Here is a 16,865-nt window from a genome sequence, read left to right as displayed (position 1 = left end):
TATGTCTTGAGGTGCCAACATAAAATATTGTATTTTTATTTGTTATAGTTATTTGTATTTAGGTGTGTATAGCTCATGTGTGTATGTACTGCAGCTCCATAAAGTGTGCTGTACTCAAGCTAACCTTTGGGTTTTACGGCTCAGAAACAGCGTGATAAATAAATCTTAACCACTGATTCCAAACAAAGTGGGTTTGCTTTCGCATCCAAACACACAGCGTCTCCACATCATCACATTTTTAGCAAAGAGAAAAACAATATTTTAATCAATCTATGAACTTAAAGTTTTATGATAATTATTCACTGATACACTTTCTGATACAGTTTGTGTGCAAACAAAAATAAGAAACACATCAAATACCATTTGGGTTGTGATGTTTCTTCAGTGAAGTTTGGTGCTTCACCCTTTGACTGGTCACTCTTCACAGACACAGAGCTGGACACATGTGAGTCTGATCTTACACTAATGACACAGAGAGAAAAGAAACTTCACTACAGGAGGTTCATCTGTGTTTTATATCAGCACACATTCTCGCTAGTCCTTCACAGAAAAGCTTGCAGAGTTTTAAAGATAGCAGTCATTCTTGTTTACAGACTCACATTTGTGGAACAACTTTTGTAAAGCATTTCTGATCTAACTGAAGAGAACATTTTTGTTAGCATACTTCAATTAAATGGACCAGTTAATCAAAGGTATTTGATTAGCAGTGCTTGACTGTGATTTACCCTCTTAATTCCAGTGTTAACAGTAAGGGTGTCCTAACTTTGTCACACATGGCTTTTCCATTTTGGCTTTATTTTTGTTCAGTAAATAATGACACGGTGCAATTTCCCATGTGTTTTTGTTCATCTAAGGTTTTATTTTCAAAATTTTAAGACCAGCCAAGGACCAGTTTTTTTTTTTTTTTTTTTTTTAATGATGTCCTGATATGGAAAACCATGGAATTCAATAGGGTGTCCAAACTTTTTCACATGACTGTACCTTTGAACAGCAATATGCTAATATTTCACATTGTGATGCAGACATTTGTGAAATTAACATCTGGACCTTAATCAAGCCATTTTAGGCATTTCTGGATCAGTGTTCTCTGTTAGACACAATAAATCACTTTGCAGGAGACTGTGACCTTTGTTACTTCAAATATGTTACACAGACACATTACACACTAACACAAATGAAAACATTAAAAAGCATCATATGACCCCTTTAAATTAAGTGTGCAAGCATTTTTAATGTCTGAAAACACATTTATAACCTAAAAACCAAAATCACTGATGTGGAATAATTTACTTTAATATCTACATACCCAGTGCTGAAGAGCGGCTGTAAATTGGGTTAAGATTGTAAATGATGATTTTGATTTCAGTTCTCAGATATTTATCATCTATTGGCTACTTTTTAAATATTTTTTTGTTATTTTTTAATTAGGAAGTTATGAAGCTCTGAAGTTCTGCAAAGCATTTGTAAATATAAAACAAAGTTTGTTACGGTTTTGTTTTTTACAGCAAACATCTGAAGCTCCAGTAGTGTTTAAAATAATTATCTAAAAAACAGACTCAGTGTTACCTCTGTTTCTGTGAGAGACTCATCTCAGACTGAGAGTCCTTTCCTTGCTCTTCTGACAAACTGCAGATAAACTCCAGTGATCAGCATTGGGTTGAGAAAACAATCTGCTGTTCAGTTTGACCTGAAGATGATGATCGATAATGAGATGAATAAATATGTTGAATTAGTAGCAACAGCAACAAAAACACTATATAAAATAAAGTGAGTTACAAACAAATGAACTGCCATGTAGAATAACCACATGGTCTTATAGAGAAATGTCTGGTTTAAAAATGCTTTCGATTTCACATCACAGAAACAACAGCATAAAACAGAAGACAAAATACGGGAAAACCCGCAGAAACACATTTGTTTTCAATAACCCCCTTTTGAAAAACTTACCTACAGTCTTGTCCACTAAGAAGAGAATTTATTAGAAACGCTCATTTTTCTGTCCTTTAGTCCTGTAGCTTGTCAGCAATTTCATCTCAAATCTCTCAATAGTACAGACAGATCGGATTAAATATGCAAAAACAATGTCCGCGAGTATTAAAATGATTAGCGTCTGTGCTAAAGTTGTATCTATAAAAGTGTTTCGGTCCTCGTATACGATTGAGCAGATAAATGTCCAGTTAATGAGCCACGTGGGATCCGGAGAGCACGGAAGAGTTCAACATAGAAGAAACACATAAGGTCAGGAGCAAACATCACAAGGTGCGAACAGTAGCCTCAACAAGAGGAATGAGTGAATGTCGTTTCTATAGGGTGTGGCTGATAGAAGTCAGGTGCACCTCCGTGAAGTTGGCACGCCATAAAATGAAATGATGACCAAAACTATGCCATTCGTTTGTGCCGCAAAAACGAACGTTTGTGCTGGTTTGGTGTTTAAGATATTAAACATTATTTTTTGACCGTGTTACGTCACTTTCCACCCCATGTTGCCCAAATCGCTCCAAACCGGTGCCCGTTTGTGCCATTAAAAGCAAGCATGTAACTATGACCTCTGCTTAACGAAAACAAAACTTTTTTTACGAACACCCAGCAAGCAATTTTTGGTCTAAAAAAAAACGTCTATTAGCCGTTGAAACACAGCCCAGACGTCTAGGCTAAAATAAGGTTGTCATTGGGCTGTCAGTGAAAATCTAATAGACGTCTAACCATAGCCCAATAATAGACTAGTCATCAAATAGACAGCTAATGAACGCCTACATATAAACATCTAAAACACAACAAAATGGTCATCCATCCAAACAAACTACATATACAGCTTTTATTAAGAAAAATAACATTAACAACTTATGAAAATACAAAATGATAAAAATGCAAAAGAATTAATGACAAAATAAAATATAAATGCATTACACTCCCTTTTATTATGATAAAAATTTAACAACTTAATAATAATAATAATAATAATGATAATAATTATATATATATATATATATATATATATATATATATATAAAATACCTTATGATATTATAAATATAAGAAAAAAAAGAAAAAAACATAGCATAAGAAAAAAACAAATAGCATAAGAAAAGCTTTTTGAGAGAGAACTGAGAGAGAAAGCTCTGAATATAAGGGGAATTTTTAAAACCCTAAAATAGAATACAGATTGAGGTGGTTAACAATTGCGGACAAAGTTTACTGACATTTTAAAATCACCAGTAAAGGAATTATTTTTTACATTTCTGATTTGTGCTGTAAATTATGCTGTAAAGTATTGACACCATGTTTGATTAATATGGCACACTTTGAAGACTTTACCTTTCCAGCTTCCTTCTGGCACTGTCTTTGAGATTTCTTCATTCAATTCTGCACAACTTTGACACCTGAATAACACATACCAATGTCAGGCAGGTAGTATTACATGCGTCACTGTAAAAGTGTCCAAAATTGTCTGGCACAACTAATTTCATATCAACACAGTATCACTGCTTATACAGCAACTAAAATGTAACCCAGTACACACATTAACCTTAAATGTGCATGGAACAATTATTCACCCCTACCGTTTTTATTACATTATGTCTTCTGATTGTACCGGTTAGGTTTTAATGCTGCATTGCACATCTTAGCTATTTGTACTATTTTAATACCGGTGCAAACTTTTTATAATTGAACATTTTATATTGCAATTTGAAATAATTTGTATTTTTGAGCTTTAGTATCAATTTGGAAGTTTCAAACTAAATCTTATTGTACTTGTACAATAACAAAGATACTCTATTCAATTAGCTCATGCTTTCTCTGTATGTAACAAGCCATTGTTCAGTCATAAATTCAATATAATAGTTAAAATAAATGACTGAATTTGTCAAAGATGAGAGCTCTAGTGAGGAAATGTTGTTTTGGTTTTTTTTTTTTTTTTTTTTTTTTTTTTAACACCATTGCTGCCCAGATCTCCTCTTTTTCCAACAGCTTTTCCAGATGTAGAAACTCCTCCTCAATTTGTCCAATTCTTCTGAATGTGTGTTCACTGTATAAATTAATATAGATTAATCAAAGCTGTTTGTTCTGTTGTTTTGCCGTTTTAAAATCTTGAGTTTGTAAACACATACAAATTAACTTTTACTCTATTATCTATTAAATTTTGCAATTAATCCTCTGATCACATGCATGCTGTACCGTGGGGCCTAATTTAGTCCATAGGGATCATTATCATCTATGATCTGCTCCCTTCACTAAAATGTCACGGTTCCTACACATGATAACAAATAAAGTATAAATAAACAGTGAACACATATACTTACCAAGACCAAGCAGGAAAGTCCTTTATCGTTTGTTGTTTGCCCGTTGATTTCCCACAGGTAAACTTGTTCTCTCGTGTAAAAACAAAATTCAAAACGGCTGAATTATCGCGGGATCTTGCAACAGTGATCTCTACTAACTTTCAAGTCTCGCGTTGCCAGTAGTCCTGTCTCAGTAGGGAGACAATTGTAATTGCATATTTATTTATAAATTGAAAGAAAGTCAAATTACGTTGTATAATGTGTATGAATGTTACACTTTGTTGCGTGTGGGATGCATGGCATCATATTATTAAATGCAATTAAACTTTTGAAACATTTAAATTAGCATTATTTTGGCATGATTAATAATGCATTATTTAATAATGCTATAAAATAATGAAATAAAATATAAAAAATGTAAGACTATTTCGGCCATGCTCATTGCTGGTCTGGCTATAGCCAAGCTGTTAAAATTAGACACTGATTGCCTCGATTTCACCGGTTGGGCTAAAAGCAGACTACACATAGCCCGTCCGACTCAGAGCTAAAACGTGGCTATATATATATCATGTCATTAACTGACACTGACATCTTAGTAGATATTATTGACACCGCAAACATGATGGTATATCAACCATCTCCTGCGCTGCCTGAACACAATCAGTCAGATTTGACTATGAGTGGACTACAAATATCCGGTCTGACTACGAGCTAAATCTCGGCTACAAACAGGCGACGCATAGAACATGTCAAAGAAATGAAATCAAACACACTGTAAACGCTGTTCACTTTGCTTACGTGATGGAATATCATACATCTCTCAAGTTATTTTGCCAAAACAATGACATGTATCCAAATTCAAGGTTTTTGGGCTAGAAGGGGGTCACACACAGACGGGCTACATCGGGTCTATAGTTGACCGAGACGGTGAAATGACGGCTATTGCTTGCTGGGCAGCGACGTCACTCTGCACCCCATGCAATCTAAATCATTCCAAAATGTTGCCATTTCTTTGTGCTCGATTTGTGCCGTTAAAATAAACACTTTATCTGTTTTCCTTCCCTAGATATAACCAAAATATTTTCGGGGCTGTGACGTCACTCTCCACCCCATGTTGTCCAAATCTCTCCAAACCGGTGCCGTTCATTTGTGCTCGATTTGTGCCGTTAAAAGAAACCATGTAACCATGACCTCTTTTTAAATGTAACAAAAATTTCACTGTCCACTCCATTTAGCGCCACTGCATGCTCTTTAAAAAAAAAAAAAAGAAAAAAAAAAAGTTAGTGTTCGTGCTGCCTTAAAATGTAAAATGTAGTCTTTTCACTTAGTTTTTTCAAGTTAGTTTTCACTAACTTAATTTAAAGTTGTATATATATAGCCTAATTCAAAGCGTTCTCCACATTTGTGCTCGATTTGTACCAGAAATCCTGGTTGTAACTAAAATTCGATATATATATATATATATATATATATATATATATATATATATAGCCTAATTCAAAGCGCTCTCCACATTTGTGCTCGATTTGTACCAGAAATCCTGGTTGTAACTAAAATTCGTCTTAAATTGGATATTTAAAGGGAGAAAACTTAAGCACTTAATATGCCATTATCTATAGGAAACACGTAGCCTAAATGTAATTGCATGGCATGACTGTATTTAATAGCTAATAAGCTTTTCTGTCCCCCTTATAAACAATTATTTACCGCACTGCATAAGAAAACGAAAAAGGACATAACGGACTGTGGAAAAAGGGCTCGTAGATAAAATAGCCTTAAGCTATAGACCACTGAATGTGTGCATGGCAGGACAAATTACCGTTCATTGGAAAAAGGCTACAGTAAATTGATAGATACTACTCTAGCTAATCAACGAGGTAAATCTATATCTGTACGTATTTGTATATATTTTAATGCATGTTGAAAAAAATAATCTAAATTTAATGAAAACGAATGCGTTGTTGATGTTGTGAGTGCACACAAATCAAAGTAGACTCTTTGCAGTTCTGAATTATGTATTACTCTTACCTTTATTAGCAAAAATGATGGCGTAGATATTACTTAAAAAATCTCAAGCGATATTGCCGGCGCCTCCATGTCTGCGCGCCGTAGCTTCCACACTCCTCATGGATTAAAATGCGCCTAAAAGCATTTATATGTTGAATGTTTAAATTAATATTGTGAAATGCATTAATTGTTTTATACCTACAAATGTTATTTTAGGCAAGTCGTGTTGATTTTGAGAAGGCTAGATATGACCAGCTCACTGTCGGCTGCTGGCGGCTTGTTCAGCAAAGAAAAAAAAATGTTCCAGACATATTTCTAAAATAACTTAAAGAAACGAAAATAAATACATGCAGCCACTTTGCCATTAAAAATATTAACGAATATTCGTGGGGAATCCATGTTTAATATTCTAATGGCACAAATCCAACACAACCAAATTATACGATTTTTTTTTTTTTTTTTTTTTTTTTTTTTTTTTTTTTTTGTTGAAGTGCCTTGAATTTTAAATGTAGTTAATATGAAATATGAAGTTAGTGAAAACTTGGAGCTGACTAAATTTAAAATTTTAAGGCAGCATGAACAGTAACTTTTCTTAAACTCTGCAGTGGCGCTAAATGGGGTGGAGAGTGATATATTTCGTTATATTTAAAGAGAGGTCATGCTTGGTTTCTTTGAACAGCACAAACCGGCACAAATGGAGCACAAAGGAATGGCAACATTTTGGAATGATTTAGATTGCATGGGGTGCAGAGTGACGTCGCTGTTCGTAAAAAAAAGTTTTGTTTTAAGCAGCGGTCATAGTTACATGACTTCTTTTAACGGCACGAACCGGCACAAATCGAGCACAAACGAACGGCACCGGTTTAGAGAGATTGGGAAGGCATGGGGTGGAGAGTGACGTCACTGGCCCATATTATATTTGTTTTATTCTAAGGAAGGGAATTAGACGCAATGTTTAATTTAGCGGCACAAACGGGCACAAACCGAGCACAAACGAACGGCACCGGTTTGGAGAGATTTGGACGACATGGGGTGGAGAGTGACGCCACAGCCCCGAAAATATTTTGGTTATATCTAGGGAAGGAAAACAGATACAGTGTTTATTTTAACGGCACAAATCGAGCACAAACGAACTGCGCCGGTTTGGAGCGATTTGGGCAACATGGGGTGGAAAGTGACGTCACACGGTCAAAAATAATGTTTAATATCTTAAACACCAAACCAGCACAAACGTTCGTTTTTGCTGCACAAATCAGCACAAACGAATGGCATAGTTTTGGTCATTATTTATTTTTATGGGGTGCCAACTTCACTGAGGTGTCAGGTGCAGGTTATTAGAACTCAGGTGAGTATGAACGGGTGGGTGGTGCTCTGGGTGACGTGGCAGGTGAAGGTGGCCGTGGTGAATGCCTGACAGTACTATGGCTGAAATCTTATTTGATATATCGCCCATGTGTTCATGTATGTTTATATTAATGCTGCATTATTTCATTTGTTTAAAAACTTTTTAACATTTGTTAAAACAATGCTGTTTGAAGCTGCTTACATTTACTATCAGTGTATAAACACACTGAATTCATAAAAGCTGTTGGTTTTTAAGTGTTTTCATTTATGAATTACTGTTAGAAATATAAGCAGAGCTGATCATACAGCAGTAAATCTTATTCTATTTAAAATCAGTGTAGTATTTCAACAAGAAGTGAATTCACTGACAAATCTGCAGCAGATTTCTCTGATTTACAGGATTATTTTCACATTTTTAAAAATACTTTCTCAAAATTTTTATCTTTCTACTGTACATTTGGTGATTGTTTTTGTATTTTTACTGATGAATCCTCATAAAGATAATTCTTGCTTTCCTTCACTTGTCTGTAGAACATAAAACAATGTTGAACAATGTTGGCAACCAATCAAAGACACAGAGACTTTTCTCAAAATATCATCATAGATGTTTGAAATGACATGAGGGAGAGTAAATGACAATTTACACTTTTAGGTGAACTGTCCCTTTAAATATACATATAATGAGAACATTTCAACAATGTGTTCAGAAACATTTAAATAATTTGACTAAAAGACTATCTAGACTGTTTTCCTAGAAGTGTTCATAAAAATTGTGCATGTTAATGATCAAGGTAAACCATACTCCAGAATAGCAGCACAACTAAACTGTGTTGACAGTCATCGTTCACTCAACAGCTCATTCACAAATTGGTCCAGCTGGGGCTCAACACCTGCGGAGTCTCCAGGACCAGCAGACTGAAGGACAAATTCATCCATCAGGAAACTACCTCTTCTGACAGTTTAAATAAAGACTGCTCTCTGAGCTCTTTGTCACTTTAAACAGACTGATAAACTCTTTTTGCACTACACTCATTATATCTGCACTGTTTATTTCACTGGTTTGCACTTCATCTGCCATGTGCCTTGTGCTACTTTATCTCTTTTTTGGCCTGTCCTTATTTGTATATTTGTATAGTTGTATTTTGTATTATATTGAATCTGTATTTATTTGTATTTTTACATTCTAAAACATGCAATTTCAGTTCTCTGTATGTGCTGTACATGTGGCAGAATTGACAATAAAGCAGACTTTGATCATCAGTACAACAAAACCTGCAGCATCTGATCATTATGCAACAAATTGTCCAGAAAAAAAAAAAAAACAAAAAAAAAAACATACATACATATATATATAATATATATATATATAACATGATTTCAGGTGAAAAAAGTGTCAGGGTTTTGGTGTCAAATAAGTACATTTAATATTTTTGTATGGTTACATGCCAGCTAACACAGTTACGTCATGACAACGTTACTGGACCAGACCATATTCGTCACAGTGACGTACCAAATAACATACCAGCGACGTAACTTTGTGATTCCCATATTCGTTGTGGTGACGTTACAGTGGTGCGTTATCAGAACGTGCTTAGTACATCCCAATGATCAAACTGGCACGTTGTGAAGACATAATCTCACGGTCCATATTCCTTATAGACGTACCAGATAAAGTTATACAATTTCATTCACTGCTGTAAAAAAGAAAGCCTCTGCATAATTCCTACTGGTTTTAATGGTTATAGGGAATTCATTTTTTTTTTTTTTTTTTTTTGGTTGTTGTTGTAGATACATTTACAGACAGTTGACAGTTACATTTCTGTTAAGGAAACCAACACATAAATTACAATAAAAAAATACCTAACAATACAGTTTATTCATTTATTCAGTGTTAATTTGTTCATCTGTGTAAATGTAAATGTAAATAAGCCACTACATTTAAAACACTACAGATTGATTAATTATTATTTATAATAATTTATAAATGGAACAATAATACACACAAATTAATTATTTTTTTATTCAGTAGGTTATGAATGTGTGTATATTTATCTATTTGCAGAAAGAAATTAGTTTTGTGAGGGAGTGAGAGAAATATCTGGTGTTGATGTGCTTTAATACTGCTTCACTACAAGAAGATAAATTTAAACAATATTATAATTAACAAAGAAGCATACAGAATTAAAGAAAACAACAACATTCAAAAAGGACGTTATGTAAATGGAACAATATAGATATTTCTGTCTCTTCTTTATTATTTGGCCCACCCAAGAAAATGAGTGTGTTGACTTTCTTAAGGAGAATCTAGGATCTCATACACTTTCTCAGACAGTGTTTAGGAGGCCTAAAAGCAGATGTAGATGGTGAAAGCTGTGAGTGTGTCTTTCTTACCCCACTATGAGAGGGCAGGGTCTTCTGAGGCCTCTGTAGACTGACACTTCACTCTTGATCTTTACATTGAAGATTGGTGCAGTGTTTTGCTGTGAAATGAGGTTCTCCTCAGCTCTCTGTCTGCCTCTGTGATGAGTTCTAGTGCACAGTCAGATTCAGACACTGGATGTCTTGGAAACTGAAAAAGATGAAATAGAAAATCTATATATATACACACACACACACACACATTATGTAGGATAGGGTTAATTATAACTGTATGTGCACTAATTCAGGTGGCGTTGTGTTCGCACTGGTGTGTCGGTAAGGACACCTGAGGCAGGATTCAGTTCCAGCTTTTAATAAGAACTTAGTAATTGACAGCACAGTCAGACCACTGGGCATTGCTTGCTCAGAAGTCTCTAAACAATGGACATTTGTCTAGATGTGGTCTGAAAATAACAAAGATAACAATAAGTAGACAGTAATAATAATAACTCGTCATAATCAGCAAGAAACAATTACGTAAAGTAATATTCTTTAAAATTTAAAAAAAAAAACGTTGTAGCAGGGGCGTAACCAGGTCTAATCACTGAATGTTTTTTCAAATTTTTTTTTCTATTTCTATTTTTTTTTTGTCGGTAGCGCCGGAATTAATCAAAAGTTGTTGGTAATTATACTTAAATCAAGTATGATATGGACTAGTATCTGTAAATATTATGCTGCAAAAGACCATTTAAATATGAATCCTGCATGTTCTGTGTCTTTTATGAATGAATATAAAGCGGTTTCTTTACTTGTAATACTGATGCGCGTGTGACGAGCGCAGTGATTTCAGCGTCTGCCGTTTCACTAAATGAGGACATAAATACATTAACAACATCTCCAGAACTGCTCTGAGAGTCACTTAATGAGCATTTCACTCTTTCATTTGAGTAAAACAAGCGCCAAATATACACACAGAAATTTAAAGGTATTCACAACGACCCGTCAAAGTAAAAGTTTGGTTTAACTTTATTAACCATTCAGTATAATGTATGTGCCTACTACACTGTAAAAAAAAAAAAAAAACACAATTTGTTGAGTCAGCTTAAAATAATTTGTTACCTTGCTGCCTTAAAATTTTAAGTTCAGTCAACTAAAATAAGTTTAGTCAACTTGAAATGTTAAGTTGTACTAAGTAACAACTTAGATATTTGTGTTTGCTAAACTTAACAGATGGGTAAGTAACCCAGCTTCCTTAAAATTTTAAGTTGATTCAACTCAAATATCTAAGTTGTCACTTAGTATAATTTAACATTTCAGGTTGAATACATTTTTTCAGGTTGACTGAACTTAAAATTTTAAGGCAACCAGGTTACAAATTATTTTAAGTTGACTCATCAAAGTGTTTTTTACAGTGTACGAATACTACTATTATTTAATAAAAATTTATACAAATTCCCCACACAATTTTTCTTCCATGTTTTAAATTTGAATAGTAAATCCCCTTTATTTGCCAAAAAAATACACAACACAGAATTCCATAAGGCTATTGTAAAAATGAATAAAAGTTGTTTTTATGCATTTAGACAAACAATGTCCACTAAAACATATTTGGTAACAATAAAATGTAAGGTGCAAAAAAATAAAAAATTTAATGGGGTCCTAAACATGTAATTTTTCTGAACTTTATAATAATACATTGACGGTAAATCACATAAGATTCCAGATTTAATTACACATGATTAATTACATTTTGATTAATAAAATTAAATGTAACCATTAAAAAGAAGTCCAGAAAAATTCAATGCATCCTTGAAAAAAAAAAATTCACGATAAAAAAAAAAATAGGGCCCATATTTTTGCATGCAACTATATATTTGCTACAGTTATAAATACATCTTCAAATTTATAATTTTATTTGTTAACATATTTTGTAAAGTTATAATTATAATGATTTATTTGATATGTTTGCTATCTGAAGTGATTATTATTTACTATTGTTCATAGTGTGACAAGGTCTTTAACCCCCAGTTTAATGCCCCTGGACCCCATCCAGGTTCAGACCACCTGTGAAAATAACAAAATCTTAAGTAGCATGATGTAACGCTCCCATAAACACCACTAGCACCTGATGTTTTGGCATCAGCCCCGGATGTATTTAACTGAAACGCTCCTGCGCTGTAGTATCATGTAGCGCCTCCAGATCAAGCTCACAGAGAAAAAGTAGGTAAAAGTTCATTATATTTTGCTGCGTCGTTGATTCGAACGGTAAATGCGAAGAACAACATGTAACCGTCAATCTACACAATGTACAATATGAAATACTGCAAGTTTAGTGCTTACAAACATCACTTAAACTATGAAATGAAGTATTGAAACACATTAATGCGGCTGCTCGAGTGGATAAACACGCTGGCTGTAATATACTAGTGAAGTTATGCAATCACATGCCAAACATAAATGAAGAGTCTCCTAGGTAAATACAGAAAAGCACACTGACATCGTGTCATTGACTCACGATAATAAATGTCCACTTCATGAAAAATGATCACTGGTGTCCAGACTCACAACACATTATGCTCTGCCCTCTTCAGCAAGCGATCGCAGGATGACGTCACCCAGTAAAGAGAGCGCTAATTGGCTGTAACTTCTCAACACATTTTTTTTTTTTTTTAAACATGACATAGGTACCACAAAAGTATTACAAAGTCTACTATTGTTGAACTATGTACGTTACATTTAGATTTTTGGATAATTTTTTTTTTTAACTCATCTTAAATTGAATCTTTAAACACATTCTGAGAGAACTTTGATAGTAACTTACTTCCCTCTTTGCTGCCTCTTTCAGACTGTGAATCTCCCCAGTCTTCCTGATTTTGGGGATTTATAGTCTGACATACACAGTTGTGTTCACAAATGTTGCATTACCATTAAATAATCATATATACTGTTTAAAATGAAAAATAAATAACATTTCAATGTCCATCATGGCACCAAGTCAATACACAATATAAAAAAAAACTTCAACAGGTTATACAGTAAATGTTTCTGAGCTTGTATCACTAAAGACGACATGAGATTCTATTAAATTACTACTTAGATGGTATATATATCACGTTTTAGTGCAAGTTTAAGATGTTAATGTTGATGATTTAATGTTAATTTCCTAACATTAGAAAGAAATATTATGGTAACACTTTACGGTAAGGGTACATGAATTACCATGAATTCATGCATAAATTCATGCATGAATTGTGTGTTACTTCATGCATTAATGTCTCATGAATTATCAGGAACTAACATGAGTTCAAAGTCTTTCTATCATGACTTCATGAATGATCAACAATTTAATTACGACATTAACTAAGGTGGGTACATCACCATGATTTATGGTTTATTACACATGATCATGATGTTTTCTTTTGTTCACAAAAAAGGTCTTTACTATTCACTGTGGATAAATCTATACTTTTGGTACATGAATCATCATGAATTCATGCATAAAATAGGATTATTTCATACATGTAAGATTACTTACCTCATGCATGCATACAGGCTAGAACAGTATATGTCAATTAAACAGTATGTAACTAATGTTTTATATTAATTATGAATTGTCAAGCACGCTCATGTCTTCCTAGTAGCCTGCAGTAAATGGTCAGACCCCAACATTGGTCAATCACAGCACATAGCTTGTATACTCTGTTGACATCCAAATACAGTAGTCATCATTAACTAAGCATTAACTTCTCATGAGTTTCATCAACTAAAGTGGTGACCAGACCCCAACATTGACTAATCACAGCACATAGCATGTGAATTGTTGACATCCAAATACAGTAGTCATCATTAACTAAGCATTAACTTCCCATGAGTTCATCATGTGTGTGGCCCCTCAACTAAAGTGATGACTTGGTTCTTTCAAATCCTGAAAAACAGTGTGTTATTAATGCTGGCATAATTGTGAAATGACATGAATATGAACATGAAAGTTTAAGCTTTTGCACACAATGCACTGAGGACACAAAAGGGACTTTGATCTTAACTTTCTGCTTTATTCTTAAACAGTAACCCAGTTAACCCAGTTCTTGTCCCAGTAAAATCAACATCAATGCCTGGAAAGAGCTGAGAAGAAATTCGGTACATATATCATGAAATTTTAGTGCCTTTATCTGAAAACCTTTTACAAAACCATAAAGCTGTTAAAGGATTTACAAAAAAATAAAAAAGATGAAAAAAGGGTTCACAAACAGCTTGGTATTTTTAAGGTAAGGAGCCACCTTCAAGCTACTGATGTAGACTCCTCATGAAATATTTAATGCTGAACAAAGATAAAATAAACAAATAAATAAATGGCACAAACGCTTGGCATACAGAACATACAAACATGTTTAGTTCTTGTAAATATCCAGTAAGGATCCGTCGCCTTTTTTCTTTAGGATAGCTGAAGCTGTAGGCTCCTGCTCACAAAAACCCCTGCAAGTTTCAGCAAACCTTTTCAGGCTGTCCTTCCTTTTAAAAGTGGACCTCAATGTGCAGAACAGATCTGGGTTAGTGGCTGCAAGTTCCGCAATCGGAGCCTGCGACACGATGGTATTTCGATCTACCCCAAGCCTTGCATAAGCTTCAGCTTTGCTGATATGATCTTTTTAATCTTCTCCAACACCATGTTGTAGCGGCGGATGGAGTCGTCAGGGGTTTTGACTGTAGGACAAGAGAATGCATTATTGGCTGATTTCTGTTTAATTGAACCAGCCTAGTAATAGTGCTGTAATACAGTTTACAATTTTACATATGCATAATCATTGAACAAAAATAAGCAAACTTTAAAGAGGTAAACTGAGGTGATAATTCGTAATTGGTCCATAGATTTGTATGTGACAATGGGCAAAGAGTGGCAAATTCAGTATTGTCACTGCTTGCAAAGTGGCACACCTGAAATATATTTTTTTCAGCTTTGCTGATTCTACTAGGACACATCTGTAAAAAGGCTGTTATTACTGCTGCAGCAGGTCTATGGCAGTCTCTGAAATAAGTCTAAATTTTAAACATTTTATTTAACAAAAAATAAGCTTTATTAAATGTACTATGATTTATAAGCTGTTTTCTTTGTGGGACCTGAAATAAGGGATTTTTGTTTTTAATTACAAAATATTTTGCTGTATATGTTTTTGTGCTGGTACCTTGGCTGATTTAGGGCTCTCATGGAAGAATAAATATGACACTAAAACTGGCAGTAGGTGTAAGCAAGTCCCTGTTTTAATAAATGATACACTAAATCATTGCATCAAAAGATTCATTCAAAATGGCTGATTCATTTAGAAACAAAGCAAGTGACTGCCCTTAAGAATGGCTTACTAATTATTGGCTCATTTAAAAACATATTCATTTAGAAACAAAACTGTGCAGTGCTGCTCTGCATGTTTTTAATAACGTCAAAAGTCGTGTTTGAACCATTTTCGAGCTTATGCACAGCTTGTTGCAATATAAAGTTCTGATTTATCAATCGCTGTTATTTAGTTCGTAAAGTATCATACGAAATTAATTTTAACATTTTGTGTGCATGACAAGTTTTACACAACATTATTAATCTAAAGGTGATGGTAAGGGAGATGGTGGTTTTACAGAGGGAATGCTTTTTGTCATTTTTTCAACAAGGGGGAAGCCATCACCCCGCATCCACCATCAGTTTGAGCCCTGAGTATAGGTGTATGTAAAATACACTAAAAGGGTTTACATTCATTGTTGACCTGCTGACCAATTAGAGAATGACTCTACTGTATCAATTTGTGTATGACTCACTGCATACCTCTTAGTTTCTTGCCCATTTTTTTGGCCTTTTTTGGCTGGGACTTTTTCTTCTTGGCTTTCTTGGCCCCTGAGGACTCAGAATCGGGCTCTGAATCAGATGATGAATCAGAGGATGATGAATCGGTTACATCTGACTCCTGTTTCCTCTGTCCAGGTGCCTGCCTTATAGGTGGGATATTGCTGGCCACATCACCCCCCTTGTCACTTCTTACTGCAAGAGCTGTGAAAATCAAAAGGTTAAGGAAAATTCTTTGACAATGGAATTTTTGCCAATGGTGTTGTGACAATATTTTTGAAGCTGTAATATTCTCAAATCAGTTTTACCCTCTTTGAGTCTTTCCCTGAGGAAATCTCGCTCCTCTTTAATTGTGTCTACCCAGTCTTTTAGGGTGGCAATCTTTTTTTTTGATCCTCAATCGTCTGCTTAGCCTCCTGTAGACCTGTTTGCAGAGTGGGGGCTCCTGTAATCAAAAAGACCTCATAATGAGATATTGTGATGCAGATGTACACATTAACACTTTACATCTATTTACATCAGTTTTAAACAGCAATAAAGTGATCAAAGAAGCATACAAGCACATAAAGAGCAATACTGAGATTAAAAATCACATACTTTAAAGTAGGGCTGCAACGAATTCGATTTTGCGTGCGATTTGGCGTAGCTTGTCAGTGCTTTACGGCTCTGTGTATTACTTGCCGCTCCAGCTGAACGCATGTGATGGAGCTTTACTACTAATCAAAGTACCGGCTTCATTGACTAAACGGGCCTCACGACATCGTGCGATTAATCGTTGCAGCCCTACTTTACAGTTCTGTTGAATGTAGTTGACTGAAATATGCTCACCAGTTTCGTTAGCCTTTGCTGCTGCAGAGGTCTGTGGATGATCCCGCATAGGTGAAATCACTGTGAAGTTTCAATGACAGATAAAGATAAAATTTAGCTACAGATATCAGTGTTCATTTAATCTGTGTGATGTATGCTAATGTCTGATGGCTGGGCAGGTCAACAGCTTGAAACTCAACTGGACACACAAAACAGCTGTATTTTTACATTTATATTTATCTCCA

The 16,865-nt window shown here is 34.5% G+C and overlaps 1 long non-coding RNA gene and 1 pseudogene across 1 annotated transcript; both read right to left on the bottom strand.

Moving 5' to 3' along the window:
- Nucleotides 1-12,605, bottom strand: part of LOC127162377 (protein NLRC3-like) — a 26,421-nt pseudogene extending 13,816 nt beyond the window's left edge.
- A 3,162-nt stretch (nucleotides 12,606-15,767) lies between these two features.
- On the bottom strand, nucleotides 15,768-16,702 carry LOC127162378 (uncharacterized). Its single transcript, XR_007827326.1, has 3 exons — nucleotides 16,642-16,702; nucleotides 16,122-16,258; nucleotides 15,768-16,017 (listed from the first exon to the last, which is right to left on the bottom strand). It is a non-coding gene; the product is annotated as an uncharacterized LOC127162378 (long non-coding RNA).
- Between the last annotated feature and the right edge of the window lie 163 nt (nucleotides 16,703-16,865).

This window comes from Labeo rohita, unplaced genomic scaffold (genome assembly GCF_022985175.1).
Source record: "Labeo rohita strain BAU-BD-2019 unplaced genomic scaffold, IGBB_LRoh.1.0 scaffold_919, whole genome shotgun sequence".
Classification (NCBI taxonomy): domain Eukaryota; kingdom Metazoa; phylum Chordata; class Actinopteri; order Cypriniformes; family Cyprinidae; genus Labeo; species Labeo rohita.
Note: the sequence above shows the minus strand (reverse complement) of the source record. Positions and strands in the feature narration are given on the sequence as shown.